At 46.4% G+C, this 14,272-nt stretch overlaps 30 pseudogenes; all 30 read right to left on the bottom strand.

The window, feature by feature from the left end:
- Positions 1-200: 200 nt before the first annotated feature.
- Positions 201-319, bottom strand: LOC133565238 (5S ribosomal RNA; annotated as a pseudogene).
- A 364-nt stretch (positions 320-683) lies between these two features.
- LOC133567313 (5S ribosomal RNA) lies at positions 684-802 on the bottom strand (annotated as a pseudogene).
- Positions 803-1,170: 368 nt separating this feature from the next.
- On the bottom strand, positions 1,171-1,289 carry LOC133567275 (5S ribosomal RNA; annotated as a pseudogene).
- Positions 1,290-1,653: 364 nt separating this feature from the next.
- On the bottom strand, positions 1,654-1,772 carry LOC133565237 (5S ribosomal RNA; annotated as a pseudogene).
- A 364-nt stretch (positions 1,773-2,136) lies between these two features.
- Positions 2,137-2,255, bottom strand: LOC133567272 (5S ribosomal RNA; annotated as a pseudogene).
- Positions 2,256-2,619: 364 nt separating this feature from the next.
- LOC133565772 (5S ribosomal RNA) lies at positions 2,620-2,738 on the bottom strand (annotated as a pseudogene).
- A 369-nt stretch (positions 2,739-3,107) lies between these two features.
- Positions 3,108-3,226, bottom strand: LOC133566984 (5S ribosomal RNA; annotated as a pseudogene).
- Positions 3,227-3,590: 364 nt separating this feature from the next.
- Positions 3,591-3,709, bottom strand: LOC133566202 (5S ribosomal RNA; annotated as a pseudogene).
- A 364-nt stretch (positions 3,710-4,073) lies between these two features.
- On the bottom strand, positions 4,074-4,192 carry LOC133567271 (5S ribosomal RNA; annotated as a pseudogene).
- Positions 4,193-4,556: 364 nt separating this feature from the next.
- On the bottom strand, positions 4,557-4,675 carry LOC133565771 (5S ribosomal RNA; annotated as a pseudogene).
- Positions 4,676-5,044: 369 nt separating this feature from the next.
- LOC133566983 (5S ribosomal RNA) lies at positions 5,045-5,163 on the bottom strand (annotated as a pseudogene).
- A 364-nt stretch (positions 5,164-5,527) lies between these two features.
- Positions 5,528-5,646, bottom strand: LOC133566201 (5S ribosomal RNA; annotated as a pseudogene).
- A 364-nt stretch (positions 5,647-6,010) lies between these two features.
- Positions 6,011-6,129, bottom strand: LOC133567550 (5S ribosomal RNA; annotated as a pseudogene).
- Positions 6,130-6,492: 363 nt separating this feature from the next.
- Positions 6,493-6,611, bottom strand: LOC133565635 (5S ribosomal RNA; annotated as a pseudogene).
- A 364-nt stretch (positions 6,612-6,975) lies between these two features.
- On the bottom strand, positions 6,976-7,094 carry LOC133565409 (5S ribosomal RNA; annotated as a pseudogene).
- Positions 7,095-7,458: 364 nt separating this feature from the next.
- On the bottom strand, positions 7,459-7,577 carry LOC133566756 (5S ribosomal RNA; annotated as a pseudogene).
- A 364-nt stretch (positions 7,578-7,941) lies between these two features.
- Positions 7,942-8,060, bottom strand: LOC133565665 (5S ribosomal RNA; annotated as a pseudogene).
- A 368-nt stretch (positions 8,061-8,428) lies between these two features.
- On the bottom strand, positions 8,429-8,547 carry LOC133567548 (5S ribosomal RNA; annotated as a pseudogene).
- Positions 8,548-8,912: 365 nt separating this feature from the next.
- On the bottom strand, positions 8,913-9,031 carry LOC133567049 (5S ribosomal RNA; annotated as a pseudogene).
- Positions 9,032-9,399: 368 nt separating this feature from the next.
- LOC133566900 (5S ribosomal RNA) lies at positions 9,400-9,518 on the bottom strand (annotated as a pseudogene).
- A 364-nt stretch (positions 9,519-9,882) lies between these two features.
- LOC133567257 (5S ribosomal RNA) lies at positions 9,883-10,001 on the bottom strand (annotated as a pseudogene).
- Positions 10,002-10,365: 364 nt separating this feature from the next.
- On the bottom strand, positions 10,366-10,484 carry LOC133567547 (5S ribosomal RNA; annotated as a pseudogene).
- A 364-nt stretch (positions 10,485-10,848) lies between these two features.
- Positions 10,849-10,967, bottom strand: LOC133566755 (5S ribosomal RNA; annotated as a pseudogene).
- A 364-nt stretch (positions 10,968-11,331) lies between these two features.
- On the bottom strand, positions 11,332-11,450 carry LOC133566137 (5S ribosomal RNA; annotated as a pseudogene).
- Positions 11,451-11,814: 364 nt separating this feature from the next.
- Positions 11,815-11,933, bottom strand: LOC133565634 (5S ribosomal RNA; annotated as a pseudogene).
- Positions 11,934-12,301: 368 nt separating this feature from the next.
- Positions 12,302-12,420, bottom strand: LOC133566277 (5S ribosomal RNA; annotated as a pseudogene).
- Positions 12,421-12,785: 365 nt separating this feature from the next.
- LOC133566754 (5S ribosomal RNA) lies at positions 12,786-12,904 on the bottom strand (annotated as a pseudogene).
- Positions 12,905-13,268: 364 nt separating this feature from the next.
- On the bottom strand, positions 13,269-13,387 carry LOC133565470 (5S ribosomal RNA; annotated as a pseudogene).
- Positions 13,388-13,755: 368 nt separating this feature from the next.
- On the bottom strand, positions 13,756-13,874 carry LOC133567546 (5S ribosomal RNA; annotated as a pseudogene).
- Positions 13,875-14,238: 364 nt separating this feature from the next.
- LOC133565632 (5S ribosomal RNA) overlaps positions 14,239-14,272 on the bottom strand; it is a 119-nt pseudogene continuing 85 nt past the window's right edge.

Here is a 14,272-nt window from a genome sequence, read left to right as displayed (position 1 = left end):
CACATGGGTCACTGTTGGCGACACTGCAAATCTTGCTAAAAATATCAGACCGAGTCAAAACTATACTTGTTTTGGGTGGAGACCAGCGTTTTGTTTGGACGAGCATAATGTAGCGTTTTGACAAGTGTGGCAAGTATCAATAGCCATTGTGACAAAAACATAAGGGAGAAAGTGCGCCCTATACTGGTAGCATCGCTAAAAGCCTACAGCACCTGGTATTCCTAGGCAGTCTCCCAACCAAGTACTAACCAGGCCAGACCCAGCTTAGCTTCCGAGATCAGACGAGATCGGGCGATCTTCGGGTAGTATGGCCGTAAGCCGAGAGGCAGTCCTCAGAATTAAATTTTTAAATGTGGCAAGCTGGTTGACAGGACCTTTCTGCAAAGAGCTACACGTGTGTGATACAATAATCACTGCTCTTTTTCTCAGCCTATGTAACTCTTTGGACTTTTGCCCCACTGTTAGCACTGAAGTGCCTTGAGGCACATGGGTCACTGTTGGCGACACTGCAAATCTTGCTATAAATTTCAGACCGAGTCAAAACTAAACATGTTTTGGGTGGAGACCAGCGTTTAGTTTGGACGAGCATAATGGAGCGTTTTGACAAGTGTGGCAAGTATCTATAGCCATTGTGACAAAAACAAAAGGGAGAAAGTGTGCCCTATACTGGGAGCATCGCTAAAAGCCTACAGCACCTGGTATTCCTAGGCAGTCTCCCAACCAAGTCCTAACCAGGGCAGACCCAGCTTAGCTTCCGAGATCAGACGAGATCGGGCGATCTTCGGGTAGTATGGCCGTAAGCCGAGAGGCTGTCCTCAGAATTCAATTTTTAAATGTGGCAAGCTGGTTGACAGGACCTTTCTGCAATGAGCTACACGTGTGTGATACAATAATCACTGCTCTTTTTCTCAGCCTATGTATCTCTTTGGACTTTTGCCCCACTGTTAGCACTGAAGTGCTTTGAGGCACATGGGTCACTGTTGGCGACACTGCAAATCTTGCTATAAATTTCAGACCGAGTCAAAACTAAACAAACATGTTTTGGGTGGAGACCAGCGGTTTGTTTGGACGAGCATAATGTAGCGTTTTGACAAGTGTGGCAAGTATCTCTAGCCATTGTGAAAAAAACAAAAGGGAGAAAGTGCGCCCTATACTGGTAGCATCGCTAAAAGCCTACAGCACCTGGTATTCCTAGGCAGCCTCCCAACCAAGAACTAACCAGGACAGACCCAGCTTAGCTTCCGAGATCAGACGAGATCGGGCGATCTTCGGGTAGTATGGCCGTAAGCCGAGAGGCAGTCCTCAGAATTAAATTTTTAAATGTGGCAAGCTGGTTGACAGGACCTTTCTGCAATGAGCTACACGTGTGTGATACAATAATCACTGCTCTTTTTCTCAGCTTATGTAACTCTTTGGACTTTTGCCCCACTGTTAGCACTGAAGTGCCTTGAGGCACATGGGTCACTGTTGGCGACACTGCAAATCTTGCTATAAATTTCAGACCGAGTCAAAACTAAACTTGTTTTGGTTGGAGACCAGCATTTTGTTTGGACGAGCATAATGTAGCGTTTTGACAAGTGTGGCAAGTATCAATAGCCATTGTGACAAAAACAAAAGGGAGAAAGTGCGCCCTATACTGGGAGCATCGCTAAAAGCCTACAGCACCTGGTATTCCTAGGCAGTCTCCCAACCAAGTACTAACCAGGCCAGACCCAGCTTAGCTTCCGAGATCAGACGAGATCGGGCGATCTTCGGGTAGTATGGCCGTAAGCCGAGAGGCAGTCCTCAGAATACAATTTTTAAATGTGGCAAGCTGGTTGACAGGACCTTTCTGCAATGAGCTACACGTGTGTGATACAATAATCACTGCTCTTTTTCTCAGCCTATGTAACTCTTTGGACTTTTGCCCCACTGTTAGCACTGAAGTGCCTTGAGGCACATGGGTCACTGTTGGCGACACTGCAAATCTTGCTATAAATTTCAGACCGAGTCAAAACTAAACTTGTTTTGGGTGGAGACCAGCGTTTTGTTTGGACGAGCATAATGTAGCGTTTTGACAAGTGTGGCAAGTATCTATAGCCATTGTGACAAAAACAAAAGGGAGAAAGTGCGCCCTACACTGGGAGCATCGCTAAAAGCCTACAGCACCTGGTATTCCTAGGCAGCCTCCCAACCAAGAACTAACCAGGACAGACCCAGCTTAGCTTCCGAGATCAGACGAGATCGGGCGATCTTCGGGTAGTATGGCCGTAAGCCGAGAGGCAGTCCTCAGAATTCAATTTTTAAATGTGGCAAGCTGGTTGACAGGACCTTTCTGCAATGAGCTACACGTGTGTGATACAATAATCACTGCTCTTTTTCTCAGCCTATGTAACTCTTTGGACTTTTGCCCCACTGTTAGCACTGAAGTGCCTTGAGGCACATGGGTCACTGTTGGCGACACTGCAAATCTTGCTATAAATTTCAGACCGAGTCAAAACTAAACTTGTTTTGGGTGGAGACCAGCGTTTTGTTTGGACGAGCATAATGTAGCGTTTTGACAAGTGTGGCAAGTATCTATAGCCATTGTGACAAAAACAAAAGGGAGAAAGTGCGCCCTACACTGGGAGCATCGCTAAAAGCCTACGGCACCTGGTATTCCTAGGCAGTCTCCCATCCAAGTACTAACCAGGCCAGACCCAGCTTAGCTTCCGAGATCAGACGAGATCGGGCGATCTTCGGGTAGTATGGCCGTAAGGCGAGATGCAGTCCTCAGAATTCAATTTTTAAATGTGGCAAGCTGGTTGACAGGACCTTTGTGCAATTAGCTACACGTGTGTGATACAATAATCACTGCTCTTTTTCTCAGCCTATGTAACTCTTTGGACTCTTGGCCCACTGCTAGCACTGAAGTGCTTTGAGGCACATGGGTCACTGTTGGCGACACTGCAAATCTTGCTATAAATTTCAGACCGAGTCAAAACTAAACAAACATGTTTTGGGTGGAGACCAGCGGTTTGTTTGGACGAGCATAAACGTAGCGTTTTGACAAGTGTGGCAAGTATCTATAGCCATTGTGACAAAAACAAAAGGGAGAAAGTGCGCCCTATACTGGGAGCATCGCTAAAAGCCTACAGCACCTGGTATTCCTAGGCAGTCTCCCAGCCAAGTACTAACCAGGCCAGACCCAGCATAGCTTCCGAGCTCAGACGAGATCGGGCGATCTTCGGGTAGTATGGCCGTAAGCCGAGACGCAGTCCTCAGACTTCAATTTTTAAATGTGGGAAGCTGGTTGACAGGACCTTTCTGCAATGAGCTACACGTGTGTGATACAATAATCACTACTCTTTTTCTCAGCCTATGTAACTCTTTGGACTTTTGCCCCACTGTTAGCACTGAAGTGCCTTGAGGCACATGGGTCACTGTTGGCGACACTGCAAATCTTGCTATAAATTTCAGACCGAGTCAAAACTAAACATGTTTTGGGTGGAGACCAGCGTTTTGTTTGGACGAGCATAATGTAGCGTTTTGACAAGTGTGGCAAGTATCTATAGCCATTGTGACAAAAACAAAAGGGAGAAAGTGCGCCCTATACTGGGAGCATCGCTAAAAGCTTACAGTACCTGGTATTCCTAGGCAGTCTCCCATCCAAGTACTAACCAGGCCAGACCCAGCTTAGCTTCCGAGATCAGACGAGATCGGGCGATCTTCGGGTAGTATGGCCGTAAGGCGAGATGCAGTCCTCAGAATTCAATTTTTAAATGTGGCAAGCTGGTTGACAGGACCTTTCTGCAATCAGCTACACGTGTGTGATACAATAATCACTGCTCTTTTTCTCAGCCTATATAACTCTTTGGACTTTTGCCCCACTGTTAGCACTGAAGTGCCTTGAGGCACATGGGTCACTGTTGGCGACACTGCAAATCTTGCTATAAATTTCAGACCGAGTCAAAACTAAACTTGTTTTGGGTGGAGACCAGCGTTTTGTTTGGACGAGCATAATGTAGCGTTTTGACAAGTGTGGCAAGTATCTATAGCCATTGTGACAAAAACAAAAGGGAGAAAGTGCGCCCTACACTGGGAGCATCGCTAAAAGCCTACAGCACCTGGTATTCCTAGGCAGCCTCCCAACCAAGAACTAACCAGGACAGACCCAGCTTAGCTTCCGAGATCAGACGAGATCGGGCGATCTTCGGGTAGTATGGCCGTAAGCCGAGAGGCAGTCCTCAGAATTCAATTTTTAAATGTGGCAAGCTGGTTGACAGGACCTTTCTGCAATGAGCTACACGTGTGTGATACAATAATCACTGCTCTTTTTCTCAGCCTATGTAACTCTTTGGACTTTTGCCCCACTGTTAGCACTGAAGTGCCTTGAGGCACATGGGTCACTGTTGGCGACAGTGCAAATCTTGCTATAAATTTCAGACCGAGTCAAAACTAAACTTGTTTTGGGTGGAGACCAGCGTTTTGTTTGGACGAGCATAATGTAGCGTTTTGACAAGTGTGGCAAGTATCTATAGCCATTGTGACAAAAACAAAAGGGAGAAAGTGCGCCCTACACTGGGAGCATCGCTAAAAGCCTACGGCACCTGGTATTCCTAGGCAGTCTCCCATCCAAGTACTAACCAGGCCAGACCCAGCTTAGCTTCCGAGATCAGACGAGATCGGGCGATCTTCGGGTAGTATGGCCGTAAGGCGAGATGCAGTCCTCAGAATTCAATTTTTAAATGTGGCAAGCTGGTTGACAGGACCTTTGTGCAATTAGCTACACGTGTGTGATACAATAATCACTGCTCTTTTTCTCAGCCTATGTAACTCTTTGGACTCTTGGCCCACTGTTAGCACTGAAGTGCCTTGAGGCACATGGGTCACTGTTGGCGACACTGCAAATCTTGCTATAAATTTCAGACCGAGTCAAAACTAAACAAACATGTTTTGGGTGGAGACCAGCGGTTTGTTTGGACGAGCATAAACGTAGCGTTTTGACAAGTGTGGCAAATATCTATAGCAATTGTGACAAAAACAAAAGGGAGAAAGTGCGCCCTATACTGGGAGCATCGCTAAAAGCCTACAGCACCTGGTATTCCTAGGCAGTCTCCCAGCCAAGTACTAACCAGGCCAGACCCAGCATAGCTTCCGAGCTCAGACGAGATCGGGCGATCTTCGGGTAGTATGGCCGTAAGCCGAGACGCAGTCCTCAGACTTCAATTTTTAAATGTGGGAAGCTGGTTGACAGGACCTTTCTGCAATGAGCTACACGTGTGTGATACAATAATCACTACTCTTTTTCTCAGCCTATGTAACTCTTTGGACTTTTGCCCCACTGTTAGCACTGAAGTGCCTTGAGGCACATGGGTCACTGTTGGCGACACTGCAAATCTTGCTATAAATTTCAGACCGAGTCAAAACTAAACATGTTTTGGGTGGAGACCAGCGTTTTGTTTGGACGAGCATAATGTAGCGTTTTGACAAGTGTGGCAAGTATCTATAGCCATTGTGACAAAAACAAAAGGGAGAAAGTGCGCCCTATACTGGGAGCATCGCTAAAAGCTTACAGTACCTGGTATTCCTAGGCAGTCTCCCATCCAAGTACTAACCAGGCCAGACCCAGCTTAGCTTCCGAGATCAGACGAGATCGGGCGATCTTCGGGTAGTATGGCCGTAAGGCGAGATGCAGTCCTCAGAATTCAATTTTTAAATGTGGCAAGCTGGTTGACAGGACCTTTCTGCAATCAGCTACACGTGTGTGATACAATAATCACTGCTCTTTTTCTCAGCCTATATAACTCTTTGGACTTTTGCCCCACTGTTAGCACTGAAGTGCCTTGAGGCACATGGGTCACTGTTGGCGACACTGCAAATCTTGCTATAAATTTCAGACCGAGTCAAAACTAAACTTGTTTTGGGTGTAGAACAGCGTTTTGTTTGGACGAGCATAATGTAGCGTTTTGACAAGTGTGGCAAGTATCTATAGCCATTGTGACAAAAACAAAAGGGAGAAAGTGCGCCCTATACTGGGAGCATCGCTAAAAGCCTACAGCACCTGGTATTCCTAGGCAGTCTCCCATCCAAGTACTAACCAGGCCAGACCCAGCTTAGCTTCCGAGATCAGACGAGATCGGGCGATCTTCGGGTAGTATGGCCGTAAGCCGAGAGGCAATCCTTGAATTCAATTTTTAAATGTGGCAAGCTGGTTGACAGGACCTTTCTGCAATGAGCTACACGTGTGTGATACAATAATCACTGCTCTTTTTCTCAGCCTATGTAACTCTTTGGACTTTTGCCCCACTGTTAGCACTGAAGTGCCTTGAGGCACATGGGTCACTGTTGGCGGCACTGCAAATCTTGCTATAAATTTCAGACCGAGTCAAAACTAAACTTGTTTTGGGTGGAGACCAGCGTTTTGTTTGGACGAGCATAATGTAGCGTTTTGACAAGTGTGGCAAGTATCTATAGCCATTGTGACAAAAACTAAAGGGAGAAAGTGCGCCCTATACTGGGAGCATCGCTAAAAGCCTACAGCACCTGGTATTCCTAGGCAGTCTCCCATCCAAGTACTAACCAGGCCAGACCCAGCTTAGCTTCCGAGATCAGACGAGATCAGGCGATCTTCGGGTAGTATGGCCGTAAGCCGAGATGCAGTCCTCAGAATTCAATTTTTAAATGTGGCAAGCTGGTTGACAGGACCTTTCTGCAATCAGCTACACGTGTGTGATACAATAATCACTGCTCTTTTACTCAGCCTATGTAACTCTTTGGACTTTTGCCCCACTGTTAGCACTGAAGTGCCTTGAGGCACATGGGTCACTGTTGGCGACACTGCAAATCTTGCTATAAATTTCAGACCGAGTCAAAACTAAACTTGTTTTGGGTGTAGAACAGCGTTTTGTTTGGACGAGCATAATGTAGCGTTTTGACAAGTGTGGCAAGTATCTATAGCCATTGTGACAAAAACAAAAGGGAAAAAGTGCGCCCTATACTGGGAGCATCGCTAAAAGCCTACAGCACCTGGTATTCCTAGGCAGTCTCCCATTCAAGTACTAACCAGGCCAGACCCAGCTTAGCTTCCGAGATCAGACGAGATCGGGCGATCTTCGGGTAGTATGGCCGTAAGCCGAGAGGCAATCCTTGAATTCAATTTTTAAATGTGGCAAGCTGGTTGACAGGACCTTTCTGCAATGAGCTACACGTGTGTGATACAATAATCACTGCTCTTTTTCTCAGCCTATGTAACTCTTTGGACTTTTGCCCCACTGTTAGCACTGAAGTGCCTTGAGGCACATGGGTCACTGTTGGCGACACTGCAAATCTTGCTATAAATTTCAGACCGAATCAAAACTAAACATTTTTTGGGTGGAGACCAGTGTTTTGTTTGGATAAGCATAAACGTAGCGTTTTGACAAGTGTGGCAAGTATCTATAGCCATTGTGACAAAAACAAAAGGGAGAAAGTGCGCCCTATACTGGGAGCATCGCTAAAAGCCTACAGCACCTGGTATTCCTAGGCAGTCTCCCATCCAAGTACTAACCAGGCAAGACCCAGCTTAGCTTCCGAGCTCAGACGAGATCGGGCGATCTTCGGGTAGTATGGCCGTAAGCCGAGACGCAGTCCTCAGACTTCAATTTTTAAATGTGGGAAGCTGGTTGACAGGACCTTTCTGCAATGAGCTACACGTGTGTGATACAATAATCACTACTCTTTTTCTCAGCCTATGTAACTCTTTGAACTTTTGCCCCACTGTTAGCACTGAAGTGCCTTGAGGCACATGGGTCACTGTTGGCGACACTGCAAATCTTGCTATAAATTTCAGACCGAGTCAAAACTAAACATGTTTTGGGTGGAGACCAGCGTTTTGTTTGGACGAGCATAATGTAGCGTTTTGACAAGTGTGGCAAGTATCTATAGCCATTGTGACAAAAACAAAAGGGAGAAAGTGCGCCCTATACTGGGAGCATCGCTAAAAGCTTACAGCACCTGGTATTCCTAGGAAGTCTCCCATCCAAGTACTAACCAGGCCAGACCCAGCTTAGCTTCCGAGATCAGACGAGATCGGGCGATCTTCGGGTAGTATGGCGGTAAGCCGAGAGGCAGTCCTCAGAATTAAATTTTTAAATGTGGCAAGCTGGTTGACAGGACCTTTCTGCAATTAGCTACACGTGTGTGATACAATAATCACTGCTCTTTTTCTCAGCCTATGTAACTCTTTGGACTTTTGCCCCACTGTTAGCACTGAAGTGCCTTGAGGCACATGGGTCACTGTTGGCGACACTGCAAATCTTGCTATAAATTTCAGACCGAGTCAAAACTAAACAAACATGTTTTGGGTGGAGACCAGCGGTTTGTTTGGACGAGCATAATGTAGCGTTTTGACAAGTGTGGCAAGTATCTATAGCCATTGTGAAAAAAACAAAAGGGAGAAAGTGCGCCCTATACTGGGAGCATCGCTAAAAGCCTACAGCACCTGGTATTCCTAGGCAGTCTCCCATCCAAGTACTAACCAGGCCAGACCCAGCTTAGCTTCCGAGATCAGACGAGATCGGGCGATCTTCGGGTAGTATGGCCGTAAGCCGAGAGGCAGTCCTCAGAATTCAATTTTTAAATGTGGCAAGCTGGTTGACAGGACCTTTCTGCAATGAGCTACACGTGTGTGATACAATAATCACTGCTCTTTTTCTCAGCCTATGTAACTCTTTGGACTTTTGCCCCACTGTTAGCACTGAAGTGCCTTGAGGCACATGGGTCACTGGTGGCGACACTGCAAATCTTGCTATAAATTTCAGACCGAGTCAAAACTAAACATGTTTTGGGTGGAGACCAGTGTTTTGTTTGGACAAGCATAAACGTAGCGTTTTGACAAGTGTGGCAAGTATCTATAGCCATTGTGACAAAAACAAAAGGGAGAAAGTGCGCCCTATACTGGGAGCATCGCTAAAAGCCTACAGCACCTGGTATTCCTAGGCAGTCTCCCATCCAAGTACTAACCAGACCAGACCCAGCTGAGCTTCCGAGCTCAGACGAGATCGGGCGATATTCGGGTAGTATGGCCGTAAGCCGAGACGCAGTCCTCAGACTTCAATTTTTAAATGTGGCAAGCTGGTTGACAGGACCTTTCTACAATGAGCTACACGTGTGTGATACAATAATCACTACTCTTTTTCTCAGCCTATGTAACTCTTTGGACTTTTGCCCCACTGTTAGCACTGAAGTGCCTTGAGGCACATGGGTCACTGTTGGCGACACTGCAAATCTTGCTATAAATTTCAGACCAAGTCAAAACTAAACAAACATGTTTTGGGTGGAGACCAGCGGTTTGTTTGGGCGAGCATAATGTAGCGTTTTGACAAGTGTGGCAAGTATCTATAGCCATTGTGAAAAAAACAAAAGGGAGAAAGTGCGCCCTATACTGGTAGCATCGCTAAAAGCCTACAGCACCTGGTATTCCTAGGCAGCCTCCCAACCAAGTACTAACCAGGACAGACCCAGCTTAGCTTCCGAGATCAGACGAGATCGGGCGATCTTCGGGTAGTATGGCCGTAAGCCGAGAGACAGTCCTCAGAATTCAATTTTTAAATGTGGCAAGCTGGTTGACAGGACCTTTCTGCAATGAGCTACACGTGTGTGATACAATAATCACTGCTCTTTTTCTCAGCCTATGTAACTCTTTGGACTTTTGCCCCACTGTTAGCACTGAAGTGCCTTGAGGCACATGGGTCACTGTTGGCGACACTGCAAATCTTGCTATAAATTTCAGACCGAGTCAAAACTAAACTTGTTTTGGGTGGAGACCAGCGTTTTGTTTGGACGAGCATAATGTAGCGTTTTGACAAGTGTGGCAAGTATCTATAGCCATTGTGACAAAAACTAAAGGGAGAAAGTGCGCCCTATACTGGGAGCATCGCTAAAATCCTACAGCACCCGGTATTCCTAGGCAGTCTCCCATCCAAGTACTAACCAGGCCAGACCCAGCTCAGCTTCCGAGATCAGACGAGATCAGGCGATCTTCGGGTAGTATGGCCGTAAGCCGAGATTCAGTCCTCAGAATTCAATTTTTAAATGTGGCAAGCTGGTTGACAGGACCTTTCTGCAATCAGCTACACGTGTGTGATACAATAATCACTGCTCTTTTTCTCAGCCTATGTAACTCTTTGGACTTTTGCCCCACTGTTAGCACTGAAGTGCCTTGAGGCACATGGGTCACTGTTGGCGACACTGCAAATCTTGCTATAAATTTCAGACCGAGTCAAAACTAAACTTGTTTTGGGTGTAGAACAGCGTTTTGTTTGGACGAGCATAATGTAGCGTTTTGACAAGTGTGGCAAGTATCTATAGCCATTGTGACAAAAACAAAAGGGAGAAAGTGCGCCCTATACTGGGAGCATCGCTAAAAGCCTACAGCACCTGGTATTCCTAGGCAGTCTCCCATCCAAGTACTAACCAGGCCAGACCCAGCTTAGCTTCCGAGATCAGACGAGATCGGGCGATCTTCGGGTAGTATGGCCGTAAGCCGAGAGGCAATCCTTGAATTCAATTTTTAAATGTGGCAAGCTGGTTGACAGGACCTTTCTGCAATGAGCTACACGTGTGTGATACAATAATCACTGCTCTTTTTCTCAGCCTATGTAACTCTTTGGACTTTTGCCCCACTGTTAGCACTGAAGTGCCTTGAGGCACATGGGTCACTGTTGGCGACACTGCAAATCTTGCTATAAATTTCAGACCGAATCAAAACTAAACATTTTTTGGGTGGAGACCAGTGTTTTGTTTGGACAAGCATAAACGTAGCGTTTTGACAAGTGTGGCAAGTATCTATAGCCATTGTGACAAAAACAAAAGGGAGAAAGTGCGCCCTATACTGGGAGCATCGCTAAAAGCCTACAGCACCTGGTATTCCTAGGCAGTCTCCCATCCAAGTACTAACCAGGCAAGACCCAGCTTAGCTTCCGAGCTCAGACGAGATCGGGCGATCTTCGGGTAGTATGGCCGTAAGCCGAGACGCAGTCCTCAGACTTCAATTTTTAAATGTGGGAAGCTGGTTGACAGGACCTTTCTGCAATGAGCTACACGTGTGTGATACAATAATCACTACTCTTTTTCTCAGCCTATGTAACTCTTTGGACTTTTGCCCCACTGTTAGCACTGAAGTGCCTTGAGGCACATGGGTCACTGTTGGCGACACTGCAAATCTTGCTATAAATTTCAGACCGAGTCAAAACTAAACATGTTTTGGGTGGAGACCAGCGTTTTGTTTGGACGAGCATAATGTAGCGTTTTGACAAGTGTGGCAAGTATCTATAGCCATTGTGACAAAAACTAAAGGGAGAAAGTGCGCCCTATACTGGGAGCATCGCTAAAAGCCTACAGCACCTGGTATTCCTAGGCAGTCTCCCATCCAAGTACTAACCAGGGCAGACCCAGCTTAGCTTCCGAGATCAGACGAGATCGGGCGATCTTCGGGTAGTATGGCCGTAAGCCGAGACGCAGTCCTCAGAATTCAATTTTTTAATGTGGCAAGCTGGTTGACAGGACCTTTCTGCAATGAGCTACACGTGTGTGATACAATAATCACTGCTCTTTTTCTCAATCTATGTAACTCTTTGGACTCTTGGCCCACTGTTAGCACTGAAGTGCCTTGAGGCACATGGGTGACTGTTGGCGACACTGCAAATCTTGCTATAAATTTCAGACCGAGTCAAAACTAAACATGTTTTGGGTGGAGACCAGCGTTTTGTTTGGACGAGCATAATGTAGCGTTTTGACAAGTGTGGCAAGTAACTATAGCCTTTGTGACAAAAACAAAAGGGAGAAAGTGCGCCCTATACTGGGAGCATCGCTAAAAGCCTACAGCACCTGGTATTCCTAGGCAGTCTCCCATCCAAGTACTAACCAGGCCAGACCCAGCTTAGCTTCCGAGATCAGACGAGATCAGGCGATCTTCGGGTAGTATGGCCGTAAGCCGAGAGGGAGTCCTCAGAATTCAATTTTTAAATGTGGCAAGCTGGTTGACAGGACCTTTCTGCAATGAGCTACACGTGTGTGATACAATAATCACTGCTCTTTTTCTTAGCCTATGTAACTCTTTGGACTTTTGCCCCACTGTTAGCACTGAAGTGCCTTGAGGCACATGGGTCACTGTTGGCGACACTGCAAATCTTGCTATAAATTTCAGACCGAGTCAAAACTAAACAAACATGTTTTGGGTGGAGACCAGCGGTTTGTTTGGACGAGCATAATGTAGCGTTTTGACAAGTGTGGCAAGTATCTATAGCCATTGTGAAAAAAACAAAAGGGAGAAAGTGCGCCCTATACTGGGAGCATCGCTAAAAGCCTACAGCACCTGGTATTCCTAGGCAGTCTCCCATCCAAGTACTAACCAGGCCAGACCCAGCTTAGCTTCCGAGATCAGACGAGATTGGGCGATCTTCGGGTAGTATGGCCGTAAGCCGAGAGGCAGTCCTCAGAATTCAATTTTTAAATGTGGCAAGCTGGTTGACAGGACCTTTCTGCAATGAGCTACACGTGTGTGATACAATAATCACTGCTCTTTTTCTCAGCCTATGTAACTCTTTGGACTTTTGCCCCACTGTTAGCACTGAAGTGCCTTGAGGCACATGGGTCACTGTTGGCGACACTGCAAATCTTGCTATAAATTTCAGACCGAATCAAAACTAAACATGTTTTGGGTGGAGACCAGTGTTTTGTTTGGACAAGCATAAACGTAGCGTTTTGACAAGTGTGGCAAGTATCTATAGCCATTGTGACAAAAACAAAAGGGAGAAAGTGCGCCCTATACTGGGAGCATCGCTAAAAGCCTACAGCACCTGGTATTCCTAGGCAGTCTCCCATCCAAGTACTAACCAGGCAAGACCCAGCTTAGCTTCCGAGCTCAGACGAGATCGGGCGATCTTCGGGTAGTATGGCCGTAAGCCGAGACGCAGTCCTCAGACTTCAATTTTTAAATGTGGGAAGCTGGTTGACAGGACCTTTCTGCAATGAGCTACACGTGTGTGATACAATAATCACTACTCTTTTTCTCAGCCTATGTAACTCTTTGGACTTTTGCCCCACTGTTAGCACTGAAGTGCCTTGAGGCACATGGGTCACTGTTGGCGACACTGCAAATCTTGCTATAAATTTCAGACCGAGTCAAAACTAAACATGTTTTGGGTGGAGACCAGCGTTTTGTTTGGACGAGCATAATGTAGCGTTTTGACAAGTGTGGCAAGTATCTATAGCCATTGTGACAAAAACAAAAGGGAGAAAGTGCGCCCTATACTGGGAGCATCGCTAAAAGCTTACAGCACCTGGTATTTCTAGGCAGTCTCCCATCCAAGTACTAACCAGGCCAGACCCAGCTTAGCTTCCGAGATCAGACGAGATCGGGCGATCTTCGGGTAGTATGGCCGTAAGCCGAGAGGCAGTCCTCAGAATTAAATTTTTAAATGTGGCAAGCTGGTTGACAGGACCTTTCTGCAATTAGCTACACGTGTGTGATACAATAATCACTGCTCTTTTTCTCAGCCTATGTAACTCTTTGGACTTTTGCCCCACTGTTAGCACTGAAGTGCCTTGAGGCACATGGGTCACTGTTGGCGACACTGCAAATCTTGCTATAAATTTCAGACCGAGTCAAAACTAAACAAACATGTTTTGGGTGGAGACCAGCGGTTTGTTTGGACGAGCATAATGTAGCGTTTTGACAAGTGTGGCAAGTATCTATAGCCATTGTGACAAAAACAAAAGGGAGAAAGTGCGCCCTATACTGGGAGCATCGCTAAAAGCCTACAGCACCTGGTATTCCTAGGCAGTCTCCCATCCAAGTACTAACCAGGCCAGACCCAGCTTAGCTTCCGAGATCAGACGAGATCGGGCGATCTTCGGGTAGTATGGCCGTAAGCCGAGACGCAGTCCTCAGAATTCAATTTTTTAATGTGGCAAGCTGGTTGACAGGACCTTTCTGCAATGAGCTACACGTGTGTGATACAATAATCACTGCTCTTTTTCTCAATCTATGTAACTCTTTGGACTCTTGGCCCACTGTTAGCACTGAAGTGCCTTGAGGCACATGGGTGACTGTTGGCGACACTGCAAATCTTGCTATAAATTTCAGACCGAGTCAAAACTAAACATGTTTTGGGTGGAGACCAGCGTTTTGTTTGGACGAGCATAATGTAGCGTTTTGACAAGTGTGGCAAGTAACTATAGCCTTTGTGACAAAAACAAAAGGGAGAAAGTGCGCCCTATACTGGGAGCATCGCTAAAAGCCTACAGCACCTGGTATTCCTAGGCAGTCTCC

This window comes from Nerophis ophidion, linkage group LG13, assembly GCF_033978795.1.
Source record: "Nerophis ophidion isolate RoL-2023_Sa linkage group LG13, RoL_Noph_v1.0, whole genome shotgun sequence".
In the NCBI taxonomy this organism is placed as follows: domain Eukaryota; kingdom Metazoa; phylum Chordata; class Actinopteri; order Syngnathiformes; family Syngnathidae; genus Nerophis; species Nerophis ophidion.
Note: the sequence above shows the minus strand (reverse complement) of the source record. Positions and strands in the feature narration are given on the sequence as shown.